The following is a 22220-nucleotide window of genomic DNA, read 5'->3' as shown; positions in this document are numbered from 1 at the left end:
TAATTTCTTATGGCAACAATAGAAAATCAATATACCATCTGCCCTAGGTCACTGGGCAAACAAATCCTTATTACACGCTTCACTCTAGCCTACCACTTTTATCTACAGAGTATGCAACCATGCTTATAACACATTATTAACACATGGGTTATATATACAAAACCCAAAACTAGATATACAGCTGTTGACTTTTATTTTTTAAAGAACTTCAGAAGAACTTACCAAGAACCTTAAAATATAAATTTTTTCACAAGTCACCCTGTTTTCTTTAATTATCTTTGTATATCAATTGACCAACTCTATGCAACCAGGTTCCTTAATGGTAATTTCAATTCAGTACCTCTGCCCTATACAGCAACCTCAATAATCTCTAACCCCATCATTCTTGATTTTTTATTTTTCAGTTTTCAAATATGGCAGAAATAATTATTTAAAAATGACAGATGCAATGCCAGAAAATAAAAGACAGTACACTGAACCTTAAATCCAAAACTTGTTTCATATCTTCCTGGTCCTTCCAGCTGACTGCTCATCTCTGCATTGTATGAAATGAAAAAAATGCTTATTTCTCATTTCAAGACTTTTTTCCTTGGTTTAGTGCTTTTACAGAAAGCACTCATGTGTGAATTTAAGCTCTGGAATATCATTATATCTATCAGGAAATCATATTGACCCAGTATAACAGAGTCTTTCATAAATAGACATTTTTCTCTACTTCACATAAAAACCCAGAAGTAGAAAATCCAGGGATTGTGTTTCATTATGTTCTACAAATCCTCAGAGATGTAGACTCTTCTAGATTGTCCCACCAATCCTGTGGTATGGTTTTAAATAGCCTGGCGCACAATAGTGAAACAGGTTCCACTATGACATCCACATTGCAGGCAACAGGATTGAGTAAGGACTAAAGAGTAAAAGAGACAAAACTTGTGCAGAAATTCCCACGTGGCACTCTGCTTACATTCCATTATTCAGAACTCAGTCATATGGCCATACCTAGTTGAATGGGATTATGGAAAATCTATCTCTGTCCTAGATAAATATGCCCAGCTAGAGACTGGAATTTTCATTACCATGGGAAAAGGAAGGAACAGATATTGGAGAAGGCTACCAGTTTTTGCCACATTGTGCTTAGAGAAAGATAGATAGATGATAGATAGGTTTATAGACAATCAAAATTATTCTCATAAAAAATCTTATATGAGATAAAATACTACTTTCTCTATTTTATCACTGAGAATACACAAGCATATAGATGTTGAAATACACATTGAAGATTACATAGCTTGGAGATAATAGACTAGAATTTGAATCAAGGGATGATTGTCTCAAATATTTTAGTAGGTATCTGTAGACATGTAGTTTACTATGTGTGTTTCTTGAGTATTCAAATATAAGTAGTCCCAAGAACTAGTGAAGTGCAAAAATATAAAAATAAAACTAAAAATCACTAATAAAAAAGTAAAATTATAAAATTAATATGAAAAATGTGTGAAACACTTATGAAAATATCTAACGCAAATGCCCCATGAGTTGTTTCTAGTTAAGAAAAAAGATAATATATATACTTTATCAAAACTATAATACTGTTTTTGATAAGTTTTGAAACTGTTTTACTAAAAATTACTGTCTACTGTACATATTCTAATCAATGTATTTTGCAGTGAAAACAAGAAAAAATATTGAAGAGACTTTTCCTCAGCAAACATATAATCTATTATATATACACAGAACATATCTTAACAATAAATAACCTAGCATATATATGAATAATACAAGATGTCAAGAAGCTGGATAAAGCTTAGATGAAATTATCTTTTTGCTTAAATACATAGAATGTTCTCTAAACTATGTTGGGTCAAAGTCAAAGGATATGCAATGTTGAATATGAGAATTTTAACTTTATCATGATCTGTATTCATGTAGAGTTACTTCCTGCAATTACAATTCTAATTTTTCAAGAATTTTCAAATAAGGTTTTGAAAATTAATAGAAATAAAGGAGTAGATTGGGGTGAAGATAGAGGGTTTGTACTTTAAAAGGCACTTTCTCCAAACTTCTAATGTCTTCCAACCTCCTTACCTACTGAGGAGATCTGTTGATTAACAGAAATGTATACATATATTATTGGCTCATGTACCTTATTTCTCTTAAATGTATTTCTATATTTTCACTTTACATTATACATATTTATGTCTCATTTACACACTAAAATGTATAATCGTTATAGAAGTAATTACTACATTTTATATCCAAATTTATATAATTTGCTCTATCTACTTTGGATCACAGAAGACTGGCTAAATGGTTTATATATACCACAGTCATTTAGGACTTAACCTACAAACTAAGCTAGTAATATAGCATCATTCTGCAACCTAAGTCCTTTCATAATAATTGTTTCCATTAATTATACCTTCTATGTGTCAACAACTCCATTAGGTACATTTTACATAAACTATCTAATACTCAAGAAACACTGCAAGTTAAGTAATTGCCCAAGATGACATGGCTAGTAAACAGGAGAAATCCTTTCAGATTTCACAATACATCTACTCTTCTATATTTGATACATAGTATGTGTTAATGGCAAACAAAATTTTCTTTTGCAGAATATATATAATTTAATTATATTAAATGAGTTATTTAATGGATAAAGTTGCATTTCAGTAAATGAAAATTTATTAAAATAACAGTCATCCTGACAATGATTATAACAAATTTGGTAAAATGCATTTATAATATTTTTTACTTTTAAACTGATTCAGTGCACACTTCGTACAAATGGGAAAACTATTATACATGAAGACTATAGATCCGTAAACTAACAGAGACAGACTCTGTCACATTGAAGCCAAAGAAGAATCAACACTACTAAAGGCTTTTAGAAAATGATTGCTTGCATCTGTAGGCAGTTAATCTTTATGCCAAGTTTTTCAACTCCTTTTGTTTACTAAGAGTACATTTGAAAATTAAACATCTTGAGCACCAGAGTTTGTGACATACAGCAGCACTTTGACATTCTTTGGGTTTCACAAAAAAACTGGTTATCTGCAATTTAGTAAACACTATAGCATGAAATCATATTTTACTGGTTTACTTAATAATCTTGCTGTCAATTTCAAAAAAAAAAAAAAAAATACAAAGCCAGAAGCTTGCTGTTTCAGAGTTTTCATAAGTAGCGAACAGCAAGTTGATATGATGACATTGAAGAACATTTTCTATTTAGTCTTTACTATTTCATTTTTCCTATTTCATGATAATTTGAAATTAAGTTGGCAATGATAATGTCAGGAAAATAGTTTATTATCATCCTAAATTATTACAGGGGAATCATTTATCCCTTCTACCATTCATCACATGTTCACTAGGCACTGTCTATGTTTCAACTATTAGAAAAAAAAAAACCTTTCTTGTTAAGAAGGTTACATAGAAGCTATAAATGGAGTTAAATATGTAGGAACTGGGATTGGATGAGACAGCCCATAGAAAATGTATGGACAGTGGTTCTTAACTTTGGTTGCATGTCCATTTTCTGGAGCTTTTGCAACTACACTTCCTGAAGCCCTGTTCAAGAGTTAATAAATAAAACATCTCTCAGAATGAGAGTCAAGAAAGTCATATGAAAAATTTTATAGAAGATAATGTTTTCAGCAAATGTTAAGGTTTACTGAGTAGAGAAAAACAAACAAACAAAAAAGAGATCAGTGCTCTTCAAAACACCAGTATTTAAGTGGGTGATTGAATAATGAGCAGTCACGAGACTGGGAAGAACAATCGGGAGAAAAAGCACTTGGAAAATAAGAATGTCAAAAATTTCAAGAATGAAAAGGTAAAAAATATTATATTTTTAGAGAGTCCAAGAATTGTGAGAATTACACATAGGCTAAGGGATTTGTAATCTCTAAAATAACTGATAGTATTTTCAGTGAAATCATTGGGGGAAAATTCTGGACTGAGGAAAAAACAGAGAATGGGAAGCATGTAGGAAATTCACAAGAAAACTTCAATTTTCTATGACACTCATGACTATTAAAACAATGTGAAAGAGTAAAGCAGTGTCAATTTCCTGACCTAATCCCAGTGTCATGGTGGGTAAGGACCAAATACCTCAGATCAATCTATGTATATCTCTATCATCAGCCTTACCCCTTCTCATATTGGTTCTTTATTTAACTGTTTCATCCATATATCACAGTGGTTGGAAAACAATAGCCACCTAATAAATAATGATAGAACTAAGAAGAAACAAAGGCCTATGTGGAAAGTTTAATAAACACAGAACAGTGGGGAGGTGGTAGATGATGCAAGATAAGATGTGATTTAACAATTGATTTCAAGTATGAGAAATTGCAAAACTTACAGAATTTGAGGTAGCAGCAGTTTAATAAATTCAACCTAAGCAAAACTGTGAAGTAAATTAAATTTGTCTTTTTTACCTTCCTCCAACTGAGTGATTCCATAAAAGCCACTACTAGTGAGTACATTAGGCTGGTTCTTGATTTCTCTGTTATCCTAGTGGGGCCCGCTCTTTCAAAGCAGTATCCAGGATTCTGGAATTATTTTACGTGCTTCCACTTGTACTTAAAAACTCAGACATGGTAGTCCTGAATTTTAATCCCAGTTCTAATTTTTACTGGCTATATGACTTTGGACCTATTAACTTTCCTAAACCCTCATATATGTAATGGTGATAATAGTGGTACCTATTTTACAAGATTACTCTGAGGGTCAACCAAGTGTCTTAGTGTCTAAGCATAGAAAGTGTTCAAGTAATTATACTTAAAATATGTTGTATACAAATAACTATACCTATATAAACTTAGAATACCCATTAAAACATAACTATCTTGATTCCTCTTTTTTCAGGGTTTTCTACAGGATAGTGCTGTCATCAATTTGTCAAAATACGATAGTGCTGTTATCAATTTGTCAGTCCAGATGTCGTGACAAAGTTGTTACCTATCCCAGATGTATTTAGACTTTAAAAGCAGATGACACTTAAATCCAAAATGTGATTTTTAAAAAAAATTAATTTTAGACACAGATGAAGATCCTTAGGAGATCTATTGAGGAAGAAGAGTTGTTTGTTCAGCTACCCCTGAAATCATATACATACATAGATGCTTAGTAAAGACTTAGTAATGAGGACTATCATCCCATTATGGGTAGAATAAATCATGGTTTTAAACCTACCAATTAGAACATGGTAGAGAAACATATTCTTTAAAAGAAGAAATGTGGGACAAGAGAATATTATTATTTTAACTTCATAATGGAGCTCTTTTTTCCATCATTTTGTTTTGGGATGCTTTGCTTTGGGATGTTTTGGGATGCTTCTTCTCCCTTGCCCAGAAAAAGGGAAGCTGTGTGTGTGTGTGTGTGTGTGTGTGAGAGAGAGAGAGACAGGGAGAGACAGAGCCTGTATGTACCTTGTGAGGAAGGTGGAAAATGTTCTTTTGAGGAAGTGAGACAGATCGGAAAACCTGGGCACCTCTTATTCCTCTTACAGACTGTAGAGGTGGGGAGCGGATGGTGAGTGAGAGAGCTAGGGAGGACAAAGAGGTGCCGTGGATTTCTAGTAAAGACATTTCTACTAAATGGTCACACATTCCACAGGACAGGTTCTTGTACAACAGTAAGTCACAGTATGGAATTCCCTCATTGTTTCCTTTTTAAGGAAAGACTAATGGTACCTTACTCCCAAAGTTAAAACAAAGGTGATGTAGAAAATGTATAAAAGGCAATATGAATTTAAAACCTCAATAATATCGGTCAAGGATATTGAACAGACTATTGTATTTTAAAATTAGCATATCTTTGGGTTTCCCTGGTGGCGCAGTGGTTGAGAGTCTGCCTGCTGATGCAGGGGACATGGGTTCGTGCCCCGGTCTGGGAGGATCCCACATGCCGTGGAGCGGCTGGGCCCGTGAGCCATGGCCACTAAGTCTGCGCGTCTGGAGCCTGTGCTCCGCAACGGGAGAGGCCACCACAGTGAGAGGCCCGCGTACCGCAAAAAAAAAAAAAAAAAAAAAAAAAAAAAAATAGCATATCCTTGACAAACCAACAAATTATACGAATAGTGTTTGTTTTGCCTACATTTTCTATAAACACTTCTTGCATCTTTTTTGAAAAAGGGACGATTATAAGATAGGATGTTCATGTTTGCAAAATCTGTGCATAACAAAAAATGTGGACCATATTTGGCACACAATATACATTTGCTGAATGAATGATAGAAAAATTTTAAGTATGTAAAATGATACCTGGAACATGATAAATGTTCCCTCCTAGTCTTTTTCTTTGTCTCTGTTTTGTAATCATGTATATATATATATATATTTAAATATAAAGTTATTCTTTTCGTATGGTATTTATCATTTCACCCACTTTGAAAGTGAGGCAACTGAGGCACACAGATATTTAATAATTTGGCAAAACACACAAGTAATGAATGTTGGAACTAATATTTCAACCAAGAAATTGGATTCTAGGGGATACAATTTTATCAGTGTATTTTATGTTAATAAATCCATTTATTTATGGTGAAATGAGCTTTTGAATTTATGTGGAGCGACCCATATTAAGCATTACAGAGAGGTCCATTTCCAGTAGTTTTAACGTTGCTTGCTACTATCTGAATACCACTCAAAAATCACATAGGAAATAAACTTATAGAAATTGATTTAGGTCATGCCTTAAGAATTTTCCTTCCCCATTTATTGAGGGTGTGGGAAGAATGTCCAGAGACGGTATGTATTTACTTCTTATTCAAATAACCCACATTTACACAATAATTCTATATTGAAATGCGTTGCATAACTTATTGTTTGCGTAAATAGAAATCTCTAGTGCTAAAGCTTTTTAAACACAAAAGGAATTTCTGAATGATAAATAAACAGAGGTTTTATTTGTAGTCACTTGCTGTGTTACATAAAGTAAAACTATAACTTGCAATCACAACTATTTGCCTTAGCATAGTTTGTTCTCTTTCAAAATTTATTTTGATACAGCAATTTCCTTACAAAGTACCTAGTTATCACATTAAAAATATTACGTGTTGTAATATAACCTTCATAAATATTTTTTTAACTTCAGGATGCTTTCTACCATTTATTTACTTAACACTCTCACTCTTGCATGATACAAATAAACACGCAAGCTTCACATTTACTCAAGCACCCATGGTTTGGCACTTAATCTGAATTAGAATCATTGTGCTTTCTCTCTATGTCTTAAAATATAATTTTTGATTTTGAGGATACATTCATTAGACTAAGAAGCACATTTTAAAACACTATCACCTATCTGTATAAGTAATAAATAGTGCCTAAACATTGCTCATTTGTCATTGTGGATTTTAAAGACACAGAAACATTTACAAGCTTGTCCATGTATAGATTTTATCGTACATATTTTTCTCTGTTAAAGAATATAATTCATTCTTTTTTTTTTTTTTTTTTTTTTGTGGTATGCGGGCCTCTCACTGTTGTGGCCTCTCCCGTTGCGGAGCACAGGCTCCGGATGCGCAGGCTCAGCAGCCATGGCTCACGGGCCCAGCCGCTCCGCGGCATATGGGATCCTCCCAGACCGGGGCACGAACCCGTATCCCCTGCATCGGCAGGCGGACTCTCAACCACTGCGCCACCAGGGAGGCCCTAATTCATTCTTTTAACAAATGTTTATTGAGCATTTGTGCCAAGCTAGAGAAAGACTATCAATGATTCAGACCTCCCAGCTATAAGGGAGGTCTGATAATACCACCAGGTAACTACAGAGACTGGCAGAGATGAGAGCTAAGGTAAGGATAATTTAGAAGGGAGATTGGATAAGGGTATGATGAGTATAATTTGTGGCCCTGAGACCAAATGCAAAGATGGGACTGTTCTTTTCATTAACCCCACTTTTAGAAGTTTACTGTCAGACATGTAGATGCTCAGCACAAATCCTTTTACAAGAGAGAACTTGATGTCCATCTTCAAAGAACATAGTTAGCTATTGTATCTTTCAGAGTCCACCTTGGATTGTAAGCCAGTCATGTTCTTCTTGGGGTAGACTCCAGCCAATGGCTGAGAAGGCAGTGGTAGGATTACTTAGCCATTTCTACCTTCTTTGGTGCTCCTCTAGTAGGAACTCTTCCTTCATATCACAAGATTTTGTCAGGTCTCTATAGCAGTCTGACAGCAACCCCTGCCCAATCACATGTCATTCTTCAACTTTCTCAGGTATTATTCCTCAGGAAACCTTCCAGAGTCCTAACTCCATCTCAGCAACTGCTTCTGAGTCTAATGGACGGAGGCAATTATTCTATCCAATATTGGTTCTACACATAGAAAGGACCCACTCACCAATTAAAACTCCCTCAAACGATATAATGACGTTAAGATTTTATATAACCACTAACAATCCTATCTTCTCCAATAGAAGATATATAATAGAGCAGATAATCTTCTCACTTTGTAAAAGCCTAGTTCTGGACAAAACTATCTGCATTTGCTTCTCCCAAATCATCAGACCTATATGTATGTATGAAAAAGTAACTCTTCTCTCAGGCAGAGGGCTAAAATTCCTATGTTTTATATCTGAATATTGTGTAATAGAATAAAGGATCAGGAGATAATACTCTGAGCTCTAAATCTAATTTTATATGAATATATATATATACGATTCTAGAACACTAATTTTGACAAATGTGTAATACAATATGGTGATGAGAATGTGGTATAAACAGAACAAATTAGAAATTCAATCATTGTATTATGACCCGATAATACTCTAGTGAGTGATGGGAAGAATCCCCAAACTTTCTTCCACAGCATATTTCTAAGCTACTATAACTCAAATTCCCAGAAAAACTGTAGAGTTTAGATTAGAAAAGTAGCATGGAAAAAAGCTCAGGAATTCCTCCTTTCTCTACCTATTTCTTTCACTCTACTCCATTTCCTTGCACAGGACATTTGAATTTCTTCTCCCGACGGCTTACTGCAGTTGTGAGGGTAAAGTCTTGGAAGCTACACCTTCTCCTTCTCCTCACATTTATTTTGGCTGGAGACAGTCACTGATGGGGAACTCACAGATTATATACCCTCCCCTTCTCCCTGCCCTTATTTGGTAGCTGACAGAAGGGACAATAATCCCATGTTGGTGCCTATCTAAGCTTCATGCCTGTAGCACGTGGAAAATTCAGGCGGCAGCTAAATTGTACTAATATTACAACTTTAACTCGGAGAATAAAGAAATGTCCACAGTTAATTTTAATTTCCCGTGTGTCTTTCAAACTGATTTTTTGTTAATCTTGGGGACAGAAAATCCTCCTTCGATGAGAAGAACATAAGTGAACTGACAAGACCACACAAACAGAAGGAATCTCAGGAGCTCCTCCTCCAAAAAACCCTTTATTTGAACCTATTATCTTTGAAACAAGACCAAGCCAAGTCACAAGCATGACTGTAGAGCAGAGGAACTGGGAATACCATGTCCTAATATTTTCTCTTTTAACTTCACGTCATAGACTGTGAAAAAGAAAAGTGGTTCTGACCATTACCTGATTATTTTAGAAAATGAAGTGAGATGGTATTAGTGCTATTAATTCAGTGCTGTTTTTTGTTCATTTGTTTAATATTGATAGCACTTTATAAATCACTCCTTCACTGTTTTGTCATCACTGACTTCAATGTTTTTTAGGACACTATTTTTTAACCATCAATAGAGTTTAACCTCACTTATTCGAGACAGCCATTTATGTGTTTTGTTCTGCTACAGGGATACTTAAATTCTTAATTATTTTATCAAAATCTTAATGTCAGGGCTTAATGTAATATGGCCTAACATAATCCCAAGTTAATGTAACCTACGGTCTAGATGGCATTTATAAACAGGGAGATTTAAACAAATAAGTGTAATTGAAGCTCTAATCTCCCTTACTGATTTAATACTTGGAAAGGAATAGGTCATTCAACAGGAAAACAAAAATCAGGAGTTCTCTCACAAAATACTCCTTGGAAATGCAATTATTCTTCAGAGGCAAATATAGAAAAAAAGAAAAATTGAGCATGGCTTCTTTCTGAAGACTGTGTATCATGTACCTGCGTACTATGTTGCAGTGTTTTCATCAGATAACTAAAATGCATATGAATTTGCAATGGACTCCACAACCTCAGTGTCAGAAGAGTCACAGAGACAAGGCTTTATTCTTGAATTTTTCCTGGTACTTTATTGCCCAGATCAAAATGATATTCCACAGGTGCCTCTTTTTGCCAATATAGCTGTATATAGCCTTTGGCAGGTCTCTGTGGAATCTTGGTCCTTGTGTTTCACAATGGAATACTACATTTAAATGTCAGCTCTGATGCTTAGTCAGACGTCTTCGAAACAAGTTCTTTTATCGCCATAAGGTGAATGAACACACAAGATTCCGTTTAATGGAAGTGGCATGGATAGATTAAGGCAAAGCCCAACATCACAACAGTTTTATTTATGAAACTCTGGCTGCTTTACTAGAGAAAGTCTGGGGAAAAGAGCAAGTCCTCACTAACAGATAAGGTGCACTAAGAAAATGCTGGAAGTTCATCCTTTAGGTGGTAACTGTCTTTAGACATTAGAGCTGGGAGCGATTTACAGATTGGCTTTTCAACTTTTACTGTCAAAGGCAATAGTCGGTTTCAACTGATCCATACATGGCCTCAGATGAATCTTTACAAAAGAGGATTAAGGGACCTAATCTCACTGTGCAGAATCAAAGGCAATTAAAAGTACACATGTACTTGACATTTTTCAGGGGTCCAGCACTAAAAATAGTCACGTACCGGTCTGGCCACTGGTGTTCTAATGATTACAGGCTCAAGTCAAAGTTTGTACAGGCCAATTTCCTGGTATAACAAATGTCTGACAAATTAAAATGAAAATCCTAATGATCTCTGAAAATACACATCAAATCTCAGGTAAATTTTCATAACAAAAAATGCTGTAGGTGTCCCCTCAAGGCAGATGGCGGAAACCAAAGAGGCAGGAAATGGGTAAATAAACTGGCTAGTGATTGTGAGGGAAGTCTGCCTTAAAGTGTGCATGGTTCTCTGAAATCCCATTGAATTCTCAAAGCCAAATGATTGGGAGTAGATTTTACCTTCCATGCCTAAAGGATTTGACCTCCTCTCCACAAGCAGGTAAAAGACCTTCAGCCACACCTTAATCATCAGGACAAAATTTATATTTTTAACAGAATTTGGTTTTTGCATAAAGTATGAATAAATTTCTTGGAAGCCATCAAAACAATAATGTTATATCATAAAGATATATACTGACATGGATTGGATGGCTCAAGTATAAGTTCCTGTGGGAAACAGTCAACTCTGCCCCAGGGGTAAACCAGGCACCCTGAGACTCCATCTGCAACCCTTCCACTCTGACTCAAGATGCCTAAACGAATCAAGATTTTGCTTTCCTACTTGGTCAGGCTTTCCCACAATCTGACTGCAATTCTATTTTGGGTAAAAAAAAAAAAAAAAAAAAACCACAGGAATAATGAAACTTGCTTTTACAGGTTTAGGAAACTGAAAAGTTATATTTCAAAATATAAGTCATGAATCATGAAATATAAGTCACATGAATATGCAGGACAAATTAGTAATAGGTATGAATTAGTGATTCAAGACCAAAATTGTGTCTCCACTTCTACGGTAATATTTTATGGAGCAAAATAGGAAGATTATCAACTGTACAAAAATCATGAGTACCCCTAATCTACTATGGGGTAGATTTAACAATTCAGCTTAAGAATACTGACATTTTTTCATTATATATTCTATTAAAGTATCTGACTTTAGTGGATCAATAGATCTAACTTTGGACTCCTGTGCTAAGAATAAAAAGTGATTGGTCAATTCTAATGTTGAATAAAAACAATTATGTCTATAAATATAATTAAGTCCACTAACAGTATTATCAGTTCCCTTGTGAGGGCTAAAATCTCTGAAGCTATGAACCTTCTAACCACTGGTTAAAGAAAAAATGGTTCATCCCAGAAAGAGTATATAGAATATGGAGTAAAACCTAAAAGGACATGGTTTTCAACTGTGATATGGCATGGAAATCATTTTAATCTGTATTAAATTAAAATGAAGCAATTTTGTCTGGAAATCTTTTCTAAAATATTACATGAAGGAGAGTATGTAGATTTTTAAGTGAAATTAAACTTACTTATGAAAAAAAATAGTAAGCCATCTAAGACTTCTCTCTAAATGGCAGCAGTAACACTGCACATGCCTGGAAGCCTTGGCCCCTTGTCTTCATCTGGTTGAATGTTGCTATTTTATTAGTGGTATGTTGTTGCCAAGCCAGATGGGCACCAAATCCTTTTTGACTGTATTTTGAAAGACAGACAATAAAGTTTTTGTGGGTTTTTTTTTTATGCTTCAAAGCAGTATTTCTCAGTGAGTGTGTGCTGAAGTCTTTGAAAGGATAATTTTTTACTGTCACATATGCATTGCATGATGTTTCACACCCCTGTTATCTACCCATTAAATTGGTAGCTGGTTTATAGTTTTTAAGAAAAAAAAATAATGCCTCCAAACATTTCCAAATGTCTCTAGGAGGGCTGAGGACTTCTTTACAAAGGATTGTGCCCATCTGTTCCCAATGAATGAAAAATCTGCAGGGTGAAATGGGCCATGTGACCCTCGGAGAACCCAGTCTCACAGTTAAGATATTTTGGCCATTTTCCATCTGAGTATTTTTTGTTCATCTGGGAAAATTTGGACTTGAAAAAAATATAATTGGGACAGAATTGTAGAGAAGGCATGGGCCATTCAATTCCTAAAGGATGGGGGAGAAATGTTGTGAGGAGTAGTTCTTTTCCACACTTCATAGTTTGTCATACAACATGTGATGCTGCACTGAGAGACAAGAGGGAAGCAGCCTCACAGAACTGGGAACTAGAACAAACATATTTGGGCACCACCATCACCACTGTCAACCACTTCACAGTTAAAGAAAGAGGCAGATCACCTCATATGGTCTTGAGTAGGTGTTGACCATCTTTTTTCCTTAAAAGGATCGATACTAAGTATTTTAGGCTTTGTGGGAAAAAACTCTGTGACAACTACTCAGCTGTGCCATTGTAGTGCCAAGCAGCCACAAGTGGTACACAAGTGGATGTTATGGCTGGTTTCCAATAAAAATTTATTTATGGACATTGACATTTGAACTGTATATATTTTTCACGTCACAAAATACTATTCTTTAATTTTTCGATGATTTTTAAAAAATAGAGATGCCATTCTTCATTCACTGGTGTGATTTTACAAAAAGAGACAACAAGCCAGATATGTCCCTTGAGCCAGTTTGGTGACATGTGACCTTCAATAAAAAATGAGGGAAACTTTGTGGGCAAAGCAATCTGTGTTTTGATGCTGGGAATCCTAAATTAATGCACTTAGAAAAATATACAGCTGTTACAGTATCCAGGAAAGAAAAAAGATGTCTCATCAGTGTTTTGTCCAAAAATTCAGGTGACATATCATGGTGTAAAGGATTAATTTCAACTTAAATACTATGTTGTATTTGTTAACTAAAATCGCCATTGATGAAAACAGCTTCTCTTGTGATCGTTTAGTCTTTTCAATTTAATTTTTAAAATATTTATAATTTTTCTTAGAGAATAGCTAACTTTAAAAAGTCTACTTCAAAACTGTAAGAATTATGACACTGAGACCAACTCTAAAGAGATTAAGAAAATACATGAGAGAGAGAGAAAAGGACACAGAGAGATAATAAACACACACATACACACACGCAAACACACACAGGCACAAAAACACATAAAGAGGGGGAGAAAGAGGGAAAAAAACCAAATGTGGCAAAATATAAAATAAAAATGGTGAGTCTGGTCACATGAGAGCTCTCTGTACTAATCTTGCTGCATTTCCATAAGTTTGAAATGATTTTAACGTAAAAAATTTCTAAAACTGGCTATGGTCATTTTGGCTGGTTTTCCTCTTATTCTTTTCTATAGTCATTCATTGGATATTGTCAACTTTGGGCTAAAATGTCCATCATTATGCCACAAATTATTACAATTACTAGGAATTTCTGATTTTTTTAACCTCATTTTAATATCTTCTTTTAACCTCTATTTCTGACGAATTCTCTTTAAATACCGCATTCAGGTGAAGTGCCCGTTTGAATACCTAGCTCTTTACACACACTAGCCCCCACTACCAACCAAACTTACCTTCCTGCTCATAAATGCATCATATCATTTCCCATCATTTCTCTCATGTTTTCCCTTCTCCTAGAATACATTCTTCCTAACATCCTTTTGACCTAAATGTTTCTTACCTATATAATCGGGCTCAGTTTGAATTCTAACACTTAAATGAAGCCTGTCATTAAATTCAAAGACAATTTTTAAAAGGAAAGATTATGAGTCTCATTCAAATATAAAATGACTACAGAGCAAAAGATCTTATATACTTATTATGTAATGTAGGAACCAATGAGATGTACACCTATTTTAAAGTAGAATTCAAAGAGCAAATACATAAATGCAATCAGATATGCTAAAATGAATTTGTTAATACAAATTCAAAAGGCAATAATCAACTGTAAATATACAAGACAAAGTCAGTTTCCTTCATCAGGAGTTATCTGTATTGTTGTCAATTCTCTATGACTTGTAGTTTTGTAATATATCTCAAAGACGGTGAACATTGCATACCCTGTGGAATCAGATAACCCAGACTATTGAGCTAAGCAGAATATGCAGTAATCTACTTCTGTATGTGCTCATTTCAAAGTCTTTTACCATTTTTCTCAACACTGAGGACTTACTTCTGACTTTCTTCCCTTCTTTGAAAAGGTAGCTATAGCATTTACAACACTTGTGGTAGATTCCCTTAATACCTCAAGTGTGCTCAAAGGCCAGTAGCAGTAGCATTACAGCATCATTCGGGAGATTGCTAGAAACACACAATCTCAGGCCTTATCCCAGACTTCCTGATTCAAAAACTGTATTTTAACAAGAATCCCAGGTGACTTATATGCACATTATAGGTCTCCAAAGGACTGGTCCAGAATACATAAATTAACGCAAGTATGAACTCTTGTATCATTCACTATTTTGGTACTCTGTCTTAATAAGTTCCTTTATTTCCAAACTTTTTAGGATACGTCTTTAAAGAAATGAAGGAATTGAGTCAAGTAATCAAAAATAAACTTCTTAAAGGTCTTTAAAACTTTGCTCTTAGCTGATGCTCGCAGAGATATTCAAATAAGAGCTGAGTTCATATTGTACTGGAAAAAAAATCAGAACTATTGAAATATTTTTTTTTATTCCTTCAAAGGTTTAAAGAATATGCTACAGCACACTTCTAAAGGTAAATAAAAGACTAGTATCTGACATTAAGGGAAGACTGACCAAGTAGGTAATTTGCTAATTAAAATTCTCAGAGTAGAAAGCGTGTCTGCTTTACTTAATCTATGTTATGTTCTCAAAAGTACTGTGTTCCTGAAGATATCAAGCAAAGATTTTTGATATCCCAGTCTTGGTAATTGTGAATTGAGTCAATTCAACATATGAGCAAAATGTAGTTTAAAAAGAGATTAACAAAGCAAAAAGAAATTCCTAGACACACATACTTTTTTTTTTTTTTAGTTTCTTATTAGGTTTAGGTACAATATTATTAAGTTAATTATATGAAAAACTGTGTTATAGGAAAAAATATGCAACATTTTTCACACAGTAACACATTATAATGTGTTTTTTTAATTAAGTAAATCTTACTATGAAAAATGATTAAATTTATTTTAGCGTATCGTTTCACCTAAACTTTCCCTTTTATGTCAATTAGTATTAAAGCTGTTTTATTTTAAATTTTGTCTTTTTTCAAAAATCTCATAATTTATTTTTATTATAACTTTCTATTTTTAAGTGGTAGTTCACAAGTTTGATTAGCTAGATCTATGGAGAACAGCATTTTAAAAGTTCAAATTTTGAAATGTAAGGTTCCTTTCTACTTCTTCCTTGCTGCTAAAGGGAAAGGGATGCACTTTAAATGCAAGAACAATGTCGTTAATTGTTCAGTATTCAACAGCCAGCTGTCAATTTCTACAGAAGCTGGTTTCCCAACACTCCTTTAAGATGGAAGAACATATAGTGCTTAATATATACATAGTATTTTCCCTCCCTATGTAATCTTATAATAAATGAAAAACATCCTTCAGTATATAAATAATGGTGGAAGCTTAGATCAAAAGCCCTGAATTCCATGACGTGAGGCACTCTCTGCTTAAGTCCTTGAATTTCAATTAACATAAAATACATAGATCTATAAATGTGTGTTGTATTAAAGTAAGCAACATAAATTAAAATCCCCAAAGTTAATCTTTAGAGATATTTTATACAGAAAAGAGAAAATTTCATCCAATCTCGCTCCAACTTTCACCTTTTTTGCACCAAAATAATGGAATTCATGGATGAATAAACAAACCAAACAATTTCAGTCACTAATAAGAACCTTCCAATTTTCAAAACTTTTAGTACTTATTTCTGAGCTGCATTGTTTTACATCCTACCCTTAGGGAAGATTTTTTCCAATTGTTTTCTTAGTTAAAGAACAGGCTTCTGCTAGTTTTAGCTTGCTATTGAGCAAGGATCCACCTCTCTTGTCCATTCTTGTCTTGGTGTCTCATTTTGTTTGACAGTTTGATTAGCCTAGCTTCCTGCTTTATAATATTCTGACTCACCAGGAGAGGAGAATGACTACCAAATCTTATGTCTTAAAAAGTTACTGTATAGGGCTTCCCTGGTGGCGTAGTGGTTGAGAGTCTGCCTGCCGATGCAGGGGACACGGGTTCGTGCCCTGGTCCGGGAAGATCCCACATGCCGCGGAGCGGCTGGGCCCGTGAGCCATGGCCACTGAGCCTGCGCGTCCGGAGCCTGTGCTCCGCAACAGGAGAGGCCACAACAGTGAGAGGCCCACGTACCGCAAAAAGTAAAATGATCCTAGGGTATGGTGTTCTGTAACAACATCATTAGCCTCGAGAAGAAGCAGAGCTGGGGAAACAATTGCACAGAAAAATAGTTATTTTGAAATACTAAATAGAAAGTCTAACTTATTAAAATAAAACAAGTCTCTTTATTGTATCATAAAGGAAAGTGTTGTTTGTCTAAAGAACTCCATCTCCTGAGTACTATTATGACTTAAACACAGAAATAGACTTGACTTCTACACTTGAATCTCACCCTTTTACTCTGCTATCTGAACTTGAAATTAGTATGTGTGTTGTTTTCATGGTCATCATAACTAAACATTTCTTTTCCCTGGTAAAAATGATATTTGTTACAGAAAAGGTAATTTGAAAGAAATTTCCAATCTGCTCTCAGAGAAATTAAATTCCCATAAGAATGTGCACACAAGTTTTGGCCCTTATAATTTATACTCTGTTCTATTTTTCTTTTTGTCTCTTGAGGATCCATCTATTAACTTCTAGAACTTTTGATGGACTAGTTGAGAGGTTACCCTCTTCAGCTAAACACTATGACTGTTTATGTGCTTGAGCCATGATAATAGTTGATTCAAGCACTGCAAACGGAAAAAGTGAACGAATTCAATGATGGCACAAATACATTGCAAACTAAAAGATTTGAAAGCAAGTTGCTGTGTCCCATTGCAAATGTCTATTTGATATTATTAGCATTAAAGTCTATAGCAAAAGAACATGGCAAATCTAAATATGCTTGCTATTAGTTTTTTTTGTTTTTCTGGATATCAATTTTTATATCTCTAATTGGTTTTCAGAAAGAAAACCGTGTAAAGGCTCTCTTACTATGGTTCAGAAAATACCTTATTTCTGTCCCTTTGGCAGACATAAGATTTTAAGTTTGCAAATGTATGAGACATAGAAGAGTTTCAAATGGTGAACCTTTGTGCTTTGTACATGCTTATATTTTTGTCATCAGTTACCTTCTAGGCTTAGAAAAATGATTTAACTGAATTTTGCTATTAGGCAGCTTAGGAAAATACATTCAGATACTTGTTAAATAATTAAGATACCTTCCTGTTTCAAGGGATTATTATACAGAATAGAGGATGTGCATAACACAAAGTTGGTTCTGGGGATAACACTAGTATATGAAGCATAATGACGTCTAGGGGATCAAAAATTAAATAAAATAATCCAGTAAATTAGAAAGGATTAAATACAATAAATTTTGTTGAGAATTATCCCATATGTGTTTAGCACCTGTAGAAATGTAAACTTTAGGGACGCAAACAAATTATCTCAAAATTTTCTGTCACAACAGTTGAAACACTATATGTAAAAAATAAAATTTAGTTAACTTCACTATATCTTTTAGCTCTTAAAGCAATCATATAAAGTGGATTGTAATGATGTAATTTTATAAAAGAGGAAAAGTGGCTGAAGGAAGGTAAGAAGCATTCACAGGTGGCGGGTCCAACATTTAAACCCAGATCTTCCTGACTTTAAATTCCATGTATCTTTTTTTCCCCATGGAATTTATATGGAATATATATATATATATATATATATATATATATATATATATATATCTCCAGCTTTGAGAAATATAGTCTGCTGTGTTCAAGAAATCATGTTTGGACATGATAAGTTTGAGATGACTATTATACATCCAAGCAGAGATTTCAAGAATATGCAGCATATATGGCTGAGTTTAGAGAAAATATAACCCACATCAAAAAATTTAGAAGGCACTGTAATTATGTTTGCATACCTTGGTTAAACATGCTCAAAATCTGTTTTCACAAATGTTCTCTGATATTTGACTATTTAAATTTACTTCTCTAATTCTAGATTTGCATTCCAAAGAAGGGCAGTGAAACCAAGTGAGGTGTGACATGAGGAAAATTATGTATTGATATTACAAGGGCAGACAGCTGCCTCAGGTCAGGGAAGACCCACTTCTTTAGACTAAGAAGGGGTGATGCTTTCTTAAGCTAGCATTTGAAGTGGAAAGTGCTTCAAAATGAACTAAGATTCTAAGACCTCAGTCCTGTGTGGAGCCACATTTCACGGTCAAGAACTATCCTTTTTTATCAATGACAAAGTTGTCAAGTAACACCTGATAAGGCTAAAAATTTCACTACATTTTAATTCAATTCTTATCACAGCAGAATTGGTTTCTGGAAATATTACTCTTTCAATTAAAAAAAAGAGAGTTTACTTCATCAAGTCATTGAAAAACCTGGATTTTTAATTTTTACTTTGAGGTGAGATTTTGGCAATTCGTCTAGATTTTGTCTTGCTTTAATTATAGAATGCCTTCAGAATAAGCCATTCTTCCTTACACCCTGAGTTTTTATGACAGAGCTACCTGGCTCCACATAGCCATGCCCTCAAGGAGAACGCTGTTTCATAGGACCAAAAGCAACACCTTAATTTGCTCCTTTATCAATAGGTAACAAGGTTTCTAGGTTCTAGTTCCAGCAAGTGAGCAATGAATTGTATTTCCTTCTGATTCTTATTCCCTAGATATCAATTCCAAATATATCAAATTTCTTATTAAATTCCTTTCAGATCTGCTATCTATAAACAAGTTCTGAAACCAATTATTGTATGAGTTTTGTTCTTTGTTTGAAAGCCTTAGCTTTCCTTTAACTGACTTAAAGAAAAGAGGAATATATTGGAACTTACAGGATCTATGGGGAAGAAGAGAAAGTTGGTTCAGAAAGAATAGAAACCACATAGTTTCAGGATTTCTTTTTAGAGACAAATTCTCAAGAGTCTCATTCCATTGTTGCTGTGAAACTGAATAAATATATATACACGTATATTTTTACTTTTGTCCTTTCATCACTGTGTTTATTGTTCAGATACCATGAAGGGAAGTGTACTTCGATTATCAGACCCACCAGATGGTATGCAAAGAGAGGTAGGTAATAGTACATAAGAAAATCAAACACCACCACCAAAAGAAGACAACCTAAGAAACAAATAAATAACCTTAAAACCACCAAAATCCAAGAGCTCTTCTGTCTCCTGACAAAAGCTCCTGATTGCCAGAATAGGACTCATTTTAGACAGCTAAACTTTAAATGGATTAGAACTTTTATCCTCCTTTTGGGCACATCTTGATTAGTTTGACATCACATGTGTAAACCTTTATATACAAACACCATAATTTTTTGCTTACATTTTTCAATTCCATAACATTGAATCTTTCAACTTAACATCTGGAACCAGCCCAATGTTCTTGCTATTTTTACAAAAGTGTTCAGTTGAGTAGAACCAGAGAAAGCATTTGCATAACTAATAATGTATATCTGGATCAAACAACTGGCCTCCAAACAAAGATAAACAACTATTAGCCTGGAGTATACTTCGCTTCTCTGATTAATTCATAAATATCTTCATAGTCCCCTTCTTTCATAAAAATATGTGAGTATACCGAAGGGGAAATTCAATAGGTACACTCTACCAAAAAATATATATATATAGCCTAAATAGTCATTATTTATCTTGGGTTTTGGTTTTATGATTGTGACAAATGTTTGAAAATTAAATGTTACTAAAATTCAGAAAAAGCTTTTAGATTAGCTTAAATAAAATGAAACAAGCTTATTCGTCTGAATTTATCTTGTCCAAATGCGTAGAAAGCCTGAAATACTGGTATGGAAAATGAAATTCAGAACTTCATGATTCCCAGTTGAAATGTGATCAGAAACATCCCCTCTGTTCTCTACAGATGCCAAATGCTCATCAAGAAAATAAACATACCTGTTAGAGACATTTCCCCTATAATTATTTTCTCCCATCTGAGGGCATAACCTCATTTTTCTAGATTTAATAATGACAACATAAACAATATGTATAAAATGAGTAAAAACATCATGAGAACTTTAAATCAGCAAATGAAAAGCTTATTCACATGTATTTTAATTTTTAAAGGGTGACTTTGATATGTTTATAAGTTATAAACTAATATTTTTTGTTGATATGGAATGAACTGGAATGTCTAAATATGGGTAGTACTGCTGGTCTCTATGTCACATGTGAATTCTTTCTCATTTTCCTGGGAAATTTTATAGCATATTTTTATTAATCCAATTAGTTTTCCTGCATTGTGAAAAATTTTTTTAAACTAAAACACATGTTTACAGTTACAACGACCTATTTTCCCGAGACTTTTGGCCAATATTTTTTATAGTCATGCTCCTGAGAAATTGCTTGATGACCAAGGCTGAACTACAGATAACTCAATCCCCATGATTTTAAAAATGGGGATCCAGGCACAAAGCTTCTATCACATGCCCCATGTATTTCCATTTCATGATGTACAGGAAGTACTTAACCACGTGTATTTCCATTTCATGATGTACAGGAAGTACTTATTTTTGAATTTGCATGCATAAAAGTCATTATAATGAATGCCCAGTAAAGGAATGTATTATTTAATTAAATGCATTCCCTCATTTTTTTATTGATTTGATTATTATGAGGTAGAGCATATAGCAGCCAGAAAAGACAAGAAAAATCTCCACTCACATGCACAGGGCATATCAAACACACTGCTGCAAACAGATGGAATATGTCCCCCCAAAATGGTTATGTATTTGTTCCCTCATGCATTAAGCTCCTGTTGTGCTAGCACAAGACATTTAGGGTCCTTACTTTTACAAAGCTCATAATTTAATCACTGAGGCATATGTGACAGAAATATATATGGTGGTGTGGCAGCTGCAGTGCTCATGATTTTTATGAGCAGATGAGAACACACAGGGTAGCTCCCAGGTGAACCTCGTGGGAAGTGGGGAAGGGTCAAGGAAAGGGTCCTAGAAAAAGGAGACAAATACATTATTTAAAAAGATAGTGCAACTGGGTTGGCCTTTTCCATTAACAGTATTGGGAAAAAGATAGTCCAAGCCAAGGGACACCATAAGCAAAATCAATAAGGTGATAGAGTGCACAGGGTGCAGAGAAACGTAAGCAGTTAGTGCTGAGGTATACAAAGTATGAATTAAGGAGTATGGATTAGGGCTTCCCTGGTGACGCAGTGGTTGAGAGTCCGCCTGCCGATGCAGGGGAGGCGGGTTCGTGCTCTGGTCTGGGAAGATCCCACATGCCGCGGAGCGGCTGGGCCCGTGAGCCATGGCCGCTGAGTCTGCGCGTCCGGAGCCTGCGCTCCGCAACGGGAGAGGCCACACCAGTGAGAGGCCCGCGTACGGCAAAAAAAAAAGGGGGGG

The sequence above is a fragment of the Hyperoodon ampullatus genome (assembly GCF_949752795.1).
Source record: "Hyperoodon ampullatus genome assembly, contig: scaffold_330, whole genome shotgun sequence".
Classification (NCBI taxonomy): domain Eukaryota; kingdom Metazoa; phylum Chordata; class Mammalia; order Artiodactyla; family Ziphiidae; genus Hyperoodon; species Hyperoodon ampullatus.
This window is presented reverse-complemented; position numbering follows the sequence as displayed.